Raw genomic sequence first — 7,868 nt, forward strand, 5'->3', positions numbered from 1 at the left:
ATCCCTTTCCTCTCTTTTTCTTTTTTTTTTTTCTTTTTCCCATGAATTGCTGCTGTGATTGGGAGAAGAGAAGGGACTTTGGTGGCTGAAGGAGGTAAGGCGGCTAGGGTTAGGAAAATTGGGGTTAGGGTGATATTTTGGGATTTAGGGTTTAATTTGGGATAAATTTGAAATTAGTGATTTTTGGACAAATTGGAGTTTTGTTAAATTTTAATAAAATTAAGAGATATTATATTAAATTAAATATAAAATATCCATCTTTAAAATACCTTTCAATTACAAATTTATAAATTAGTTTCGATTAAATGTTAATCCGATAAAATTGGAGACAAATAAATTAATTCTCCTTCAATTATAAGAACTCTAAATAAAAAATAACAGTTTACTCAACTTTTATATAAAAATCTCCGAAATACAGTCTTAAATAAATATAATGCATTGTAAATAATTAATTAATAACTTTTAAAAATTTAGAGGTCTTACATCCTACCCCACTTATAAAAATTTTCGTCCTCGAAAATTAACTTAATACCCAACATTCTAAAATAGTCTTGAATACTTTAAAAAAAACAGAGATCTTGGCAGATATATGTATTAATTTTCCAAATATCAAATAATTTGTAAAACTTAGGTGTAAGGGAAAAGTGTGGTCTGAAGCAACAGTACTTTACTTTCTAAATGCGTTTTAGATAAGCAAGAAAGTTTAGCATATTTATACATATAGATGTTCAAATACTGAATAACTATAAGATTTAAATATAAGGGTAAAGTATGGTATAAGGCAGGAAATACAAGATAGGTGTTCACAAGGCAAAGTTATAGTTAATGTGGCAAAATGGCTACAAAGCAAACTGGTATTTAAACAACGGGTAAAACGTTCGCTCACCAATGTCGTATCCACTGCAGAACTCCAATTTGTAACTCCATCAATCATTTCGCAACCCAAAAAAGTTGGTCACAAACCTATCATCTACAAATTTTCACATGGAAACAGAACTACCACAGCCCCTTATAACGTCACACACTTACTGCTTCATCTTTTCACGCTCACAAGCAGCATTTTAAGGAGACTAACGTTTCACTCGCTATGCCCAAAGGTCATATGTGACTCTAAAGCAATTCCCGAGTTATTTAAAAGGTTATAAGACATGAGATAAGGTCAGGTGACAAGGACGACGTTCACAAGAATTTAAGAGACAACTGATAAACCCCGTTTTGACGGTTTATCCTATATTGATTTTAAGGGATTTTATCACCTTTTACCTATATGTATTCAATGAAATATCATGGTTTTGTGATTGTCTCCTTATTTGTACCTAGATGTGAAAACATGCTTTTAGACCCTTAATTTGATGGTTTTCATTCACCTTTGATTCCATAAGATGCCTTGATATGTTTGTTAGTGATTTCAGATTGAAAAGGGCTAGGAATCGATCAAAGGAGTGAAGAGGAAAGCATGCAAAGTGGAGAAATCATGAAAAGTCAAAGAAGTTAAACTCGCCCATGGACGCGCGCGCGCACCTGGCGCTTGCGCGCACCTGCGAATCACCCCATGGACGCGTACGCGTGCTGTGCGCGTACGCGTCGGTGCTGGTTTATGATTTTTTAAGGAAAACGTGACCAACGAATTCTCAAGGGTTGTGGGGCCCAATCCCAACCAACTTTGGCGCCAAAGATGCTATTTAAAGCCAAGGATTGAAGAGCAAGGGGGATTCCAATCATTCACTCATTTTTAATCATACACACTCATTAGGATTAGTTTAGAGTTAGTTTCTAGAGAGAGAAGCTCTTTCTTCTCTCTAGAATTAGGATTAGGATTAGGTTTAGTTCTTAGATCTAGGTTTTAATCTTTGCTTTCTTCTACTTCTACCTTTCAATTCTTTGTTGTTACATTCACCATTCTTCCATTCTTTTGTTGCAATTCCCTTTATGTTGTTCTTATGTTTTGTTGTAGATCTAGTATTGTTCCTTCTACATTCTTCCAATTCAATAAGAGGTAATTCATAATCTCAATTCATCCACTTGACTTTTCTTTATTTAGTAAGGGTTAACTAAGTGGTAGCAATGAACAATTCTCATCACAATTGAGAAGGATAACTAGGATAGGACTTCTAGTTCTCACACCTTACCAAGAGCCTTTTATAGTTGTTAGTTTACTTTTCTTGCCATTTATAATTCTTGTCTAAAAATCCTAAAAACCCCAAATATAACTCACAACCAATAACAAGACACTTCATTACAATTCCTAGGGAGAACGACCCGAGGTTTGAATACTTCGGTTTATAGATTTTAGGGGTTTGTTACTTGTGACAAACAAATTTTTGTATGAAAGGATTATTGTTGGTTTAGGAACTATACTAGCAACGAGATTTCATTTGTGAATTTCTAAACCGTCAAAAATCCGATCATCAAAAACCTTGAGGATTAGAAAACAATACAACGGTTTGAAACGAATTCAAGCTGAGTCAAGGAGTATGAGGTTTATAGAAAAGAAAATCTAAGGCCAAAGACAATTCACAATATTCGAGTATGAATGAAACTCTTTCGAATGCATCGTTTACAAGAATCGGAACTTAAGAAAATTATTTTACATCTCAAAAGAAAAGTATACAACATATTTGTAAAAGAATAATGAAAACATAGATGTGACATTACTTGAATACAATTTCAGGTTGTAAGAGATTATGTAAAGTTTGGAAAGGTATGAGTAAAAATATTTAAGCGCTTCACTAACCAAACGCATGTATAAAACTGGCATATAGTCAAAAGAAAAATCCAGTTATACTTCATCAAAACATTTTTCAAGTTTAACATTTTTCAAGTTTAAAAACGGAATGGGAGAGTTTCAAAAAGTGGAAGCCATAACCAATCCCTGGTATTCTAAGTCTAGTTCAGTCTCAATCAAGATTTTATTTCAAACCATCGCCGTTAGTTTTCCGTTATATGTTATTAAGGTTTCGCGATATTTATGTTTTAGGATTGAGTTATCGGGATCACCTGTAGCGAGTAAAGCCGTTTCTGCTATTGCGGAAGTGAGCATACTTGTGGTTGAAGCTGCAGTTAATTTCGGGCGGAGAGAAATGGTTCTTGTGACGCATTTAGTTTATGAGTTCAACTTTTCGACGTAGGGATTTTTCTTAAAATCTATTTTACATTACAGAGTTGTGATAAATAGATATTGATGCAAAAAGATATATTTTTGTGATTATATTTCTTGTGGATGTGATGGTTTGGTGGACTGGATTATTGGGTGCTTGATTACTTGAGTGAAGTACAGTTGTTGATAAGAAATGGATTTGAAAAGTTATTTACTTGATTATTATGAAAAGTAGTTTTTCTTGGTTTGAAGTTAAAGCGGTTTGATTTTGAGTCGGTCTGATTTTATAAATGATTTAATACTTGAGCTGGTTTGACTTTAAGAAGAGTTTTATTATTGGAGTTGGTCTGATTTGAAAATACTTTGATACTGGAATTGGTTGAATTTTGGAAAGTGATTGAGAAAGGGTTTGAGAAATGTTTGGATGGGACCCGAAAAGGGTGGCAGTGTTCGAGTTTCAAAGGAAATGCTGCCGAAATTTTATAAAATTGGAAGTTTTATTTGAAGTAATTAATTAAAAAGATTTGTTTTTAAACATTCTATGTTTTAAGATTGATTTATTTATCAAAGAAAGATTTATGTTTTGAATTGGGATTGTTAATGGACGGGATGAAAAAGAAGGATGATGAGGATTGATGAGGATTTTCTTTGAAATATGGTTTTTGAATGAATTTGGAAATGAGATTTGGATTGATGAATGATTATGATGTTGAGAATGTTGAGATATGATATTTGAATTATTCATGTGGCTTATGAATTTGAAATATCTGAGATACGAGGTTCCCTGGATTAAGTGCCGTGGCTTGCCACCACGTGTACCAGGTTGAAAACTCGATACTCTGTTGACCTTACGACGTAAGTGTGACCGGGCACTATATAAATTCCCGGGAATGTTACCCCTGTAAGACCCAGAACTTTTGAAAAGTCTTATTATGATCAAGTCTCAAATCATATAGTTATTTATAACCTTAATTTCAGAGATTATTTTATTAAGGATAATTAAAGCAAGTTTTGATTTATTGAACTTGAGATAAGTTATGATTATTATCCAATTTTATAATTATTGGATTATTTTCTATATTTAAAGTATAAGGTTGATAGTTATGAAATAATAAGTATTTTATATGATTTAGATTAAATAAGTAATATTTTAAATATTATTACTGCTATTTTGAAAAATGAAGAAATTAAGTATTTAATTGTTGTTGTGATGCTCTGATTTGTTTTAGTTATGGTTTATTGTACCCTCGCCTTTATCTTGATATAATCTGTAAGAGGGATAGGGATTGTATTGGTTTATGTTTGTAATATTATTTATATATATATTTGTATATATATATGGATGTACTCTTTATGAGCTTTTGTAAGATGTATGGTATTTATGGATGTATGTTATCAGATGAAAGTATTTTTGGAAGCGGTATTGCGGTTTAAAGTTTTAAACAGGCTCATATTTTAGTATTAAATAGTATAAGTGTCGTCGTAATGTCCGAGCTATCAGAGTCGCGCAGCCGGAAGCGTGAGCTTTGGTAGTTAGGGTATTACAACCCCCATTGAGCAATATTGATTATTTGAGAAAAAACTATGCATAGACTCTTGGGGATGCACGTCGGGGGACAGTCTAAGGACAATTCAAACTTGTCGGGTTGGCTGGATAACCGACAGATGAGCCTCATCAGCCATAGGACAGGCATGCATCATATGCATTTGTATGCGTTGCTTGGGTTTGAACTTGTTTTGGTTTGCCTAATTGCTAAATTGTTTGTAACTGCTACTTGAACTATTTGCTGTAACTGCTGCCTACTTGTGCTTTCCTTGTCTGTCCTGCTTGTGTTTGTCCTGGCGTGTGGTGCTGAGTTAATGATTGTGTTGTTTGATTGCGTGGTTAGTTTCTGATTGAGATTCTTTTATAAGAAAGGAAAGGTTTCGGATTTTTTAAAAATTAGACATTGTTTCTTCGAAGAGGTTTTGAACGACTACCTATTGGTTTTTAAAAGATTCATAAGGCAATGATAATCACTGAACTTGAAAACAGTTTTCTTATTAAATATCTTCTTATGACAACTTTAAAACTCCGTGGTGAGACCGTGTGGTTAGGTTCTCACCCCCCTACAGCTTTACCTTTTCAGGAACCAGATGAAGAAGCATTAATCACAAGTTTGTAAGAGGGATAGGAGTTGTATGTTTTATATGTATATTATACTATAAGATATTATGTAAGAGTTTTGTATATGAATCTATGCCTGCTTGTATTTTTCTTAAGATAAAGTATTTATCTTCCAGTTTTCAAAGAACGCAGCGATACAGTGTTGAGTCACAGGCTTCTATTTTAATATTTAGTATGTAAAGTAGTCGTAATACTTATTGCTATCAGAGTGGCGCAGCCGGAAGCGTGACATTCTGGTAGTGAGGGTGTTACATCAAGGATTATACTCGGTTAGATTGTAAAGATCTTTATATAGTTTAAAGCAATCTGGACAGATGTGATACAACCGTCTTACATAGTATTTGATGCAAAAGGTGTTTAAAAATGATGATATTTGTCCATGTATTTATATAAGAAAATTTGCGTCTGAATTTATTATAATTGTTGTGTATGTTCATTGGATCTTCTGAACACATCACAACGATCATAAATGTTCTGAAAGAAGAGTTTGAAATGAAAGATCTTGAGAAAACCAAATTTGTCTCGTCCTTCAAATCAAATATGTAGCAAAAGGGATATTTATTTATCAAAAGACTTACGCAGAGAAAATCCTAAAGAGATTTTATATGAATAAATTACTTCCAGTAAGAACCCCCAATGATGATTAGATCACTAAATGTGAAGAAGGTTGACCAAAAAAGAAAATAAAAAAGCACTTGGTCCTGAAGTACCATATTAGTGCCATAGGGGTTAATGTATTTTGCGAATAATACATGTCCCGATATAATATTTTAGGGGTGAGCACAGGTCGGGTTGGTTCGGGTTTATGGTAAAATTATAATCGAACCAATTAAATTGTAATTGGTTCGGTTTGGTTCAGATTTGCATTTTTTGTGTATGTATCCGAACCAAACCAAACCGATTAAAAATGGATTGGTTTGGTTCGGGTAATTGGATATCCAATGAAACAGAAATTCATAAAAAAAATAAAAAAACAAATTTTTATCTTAAAAATTCTATAAGTACAATAAACATATAACATTAATAGAAATAATCCAAACATGTTAAACATTAAATACATTAAAAATTAAACACATTAAAATTCAAAAATATTAAAAGGCATATATATTTTAAATTTTTATTTTTTTTATTTAATTAATATATAGTCGGGTCTACGAGTTGGTTCGGGTTCCGCACCCCAGAGCCATTACCCGAACCAATTACTAGAGAGAGTCATTGGTTTGGTTAGGATTAGACCCGATTACCCGTTAGTTCCAGAACCAATTTAATTGGTTCGGTTTGAATTCAAACGGGCAATCGAATACCCGCAACCCATGCTCATCCCTATAACATTTATTGTAAATTTATTAGCGAGATACATTTTCTCTCCAACTAAAAAATACTGGAATAAAATAAAAAAATATTTTAATATTTTCATGAAATCAGTGATATGGGATTATTTTATCCACGTAGATTCAAGTTACAATTGGTTGACTATATAGATGCAAGTTATCTATTTGATTCTCGTAAAGACAAATCCAAACCGGATACTTATTTATATTTGGTGACACAATTATATCATGGAGATCTATGAAGCAAAGATGCTGAAATACTTATAATACATGAGGCAAGTGGTGAATGCTTTTGGATTAGAAATTTGATTGGATATATTCAATCATTATGTGGATTGTCCGATTAGAAATAGTTTCTACAACATTATATAAAGATAATGCAGCATGTATCTCTTAACTCAAAAGTGAATACGTAAAAGATGATCGAACAAAGTATATTCTCTCTAATTTTTTTTCACACACAACCTTCAAAATCAAGTAACAATTGACGTTTAACAAATTCGTTTAAGTGATAATTTGGAGCACTTATTTACTAAGTCACTTCCTACATTCTTCTTTAAAAAATAGTACACAAAATCAAAATACTTGACTTTTGAGATCTTATATAATATTATCAAGAGGGAGAGAGATTGTACTTTCTTTCCTGATTAAGTTTTATATCATTAGATTTTTTTTTTATGAATTTTTTTTTTAACAAAATAGTTCTTCTTACAAAAGATATTGTACTTTTTTTTTTAGTCAAGTATTTTTTTCCATCAAACAATTAAATTAATTGTCTTGTCTATATATGTATGTGTAAGATTATTTTTTTCTTTTATAATAAGTCAAACTATTGGATTTAGTGTATGAATAGCGTCAAATATTATTTATTTAGAATTGAATTTCGCTATGATATTTTATCAGATTTATTTTAAAGACTATATAATTTAATTCTAAATGAACTTGAAACCAATTGAATTGAATAATCAAGTCAATTCGATATATAATTAGTGTGTACAATTCGATGAATTTTATATAACAAATTAATAAAATATTTTTGTCAGAGATTAAAAAAAAATGACACAGCTTAATATAAAAATATAATATTTGGTTATTTTTGTGTGATCTGAGAGAGGCGAATCTCTGTAAATTTTTGCGGATATCAATTGAAACCTTTTAGAAAAATTTCTAAAAAGGCAACACAATATAATCTAACAAAATTTGACTTAAAAGATGAATATTTATAATTTATTCATTAAAAAATATGTAGTTAAAAATTTAATAGGTTTTTAAT

General features: G+C 31.5%; 1 long non-coding RNA gene across 1 annotated transcript in view; it reads right to left on the reverse strand.

The window, feature by feature from the left end:
• LOC110270009 overlaps positions 3–7,868 on the reverse strand; it is a 21,890-nt gene continuing 14,024 nt past the window's right edge. Inside the window, exons 2-3 of the long non-coding RNA XR_002358962.1 lie at positions 1,024–1,028; positions 3–13 (exon numbers count right to left, since the gene is read on the reverse strand). This is a non-coding gene — a long non-coding RNA (uncharacterized LOC110270009). The remainder of the gene's footprint in view (positions 14–1,023; positions 1,029–7,868) is intronic.

Source organism: Arachis ipaensis, chromosome B03 (assembly GCF_000816755.2).
Source record: "Arachis ipaensis cultivar K30076 chromosome B03, Araip1.1, whole genome shotgun sequence".
NCBI lineage: Eukaryota > Viridiplantae > Streptophyta > Magnoliopsida > Fabales > Fabaceae > Arachis > Arachis ipaensis.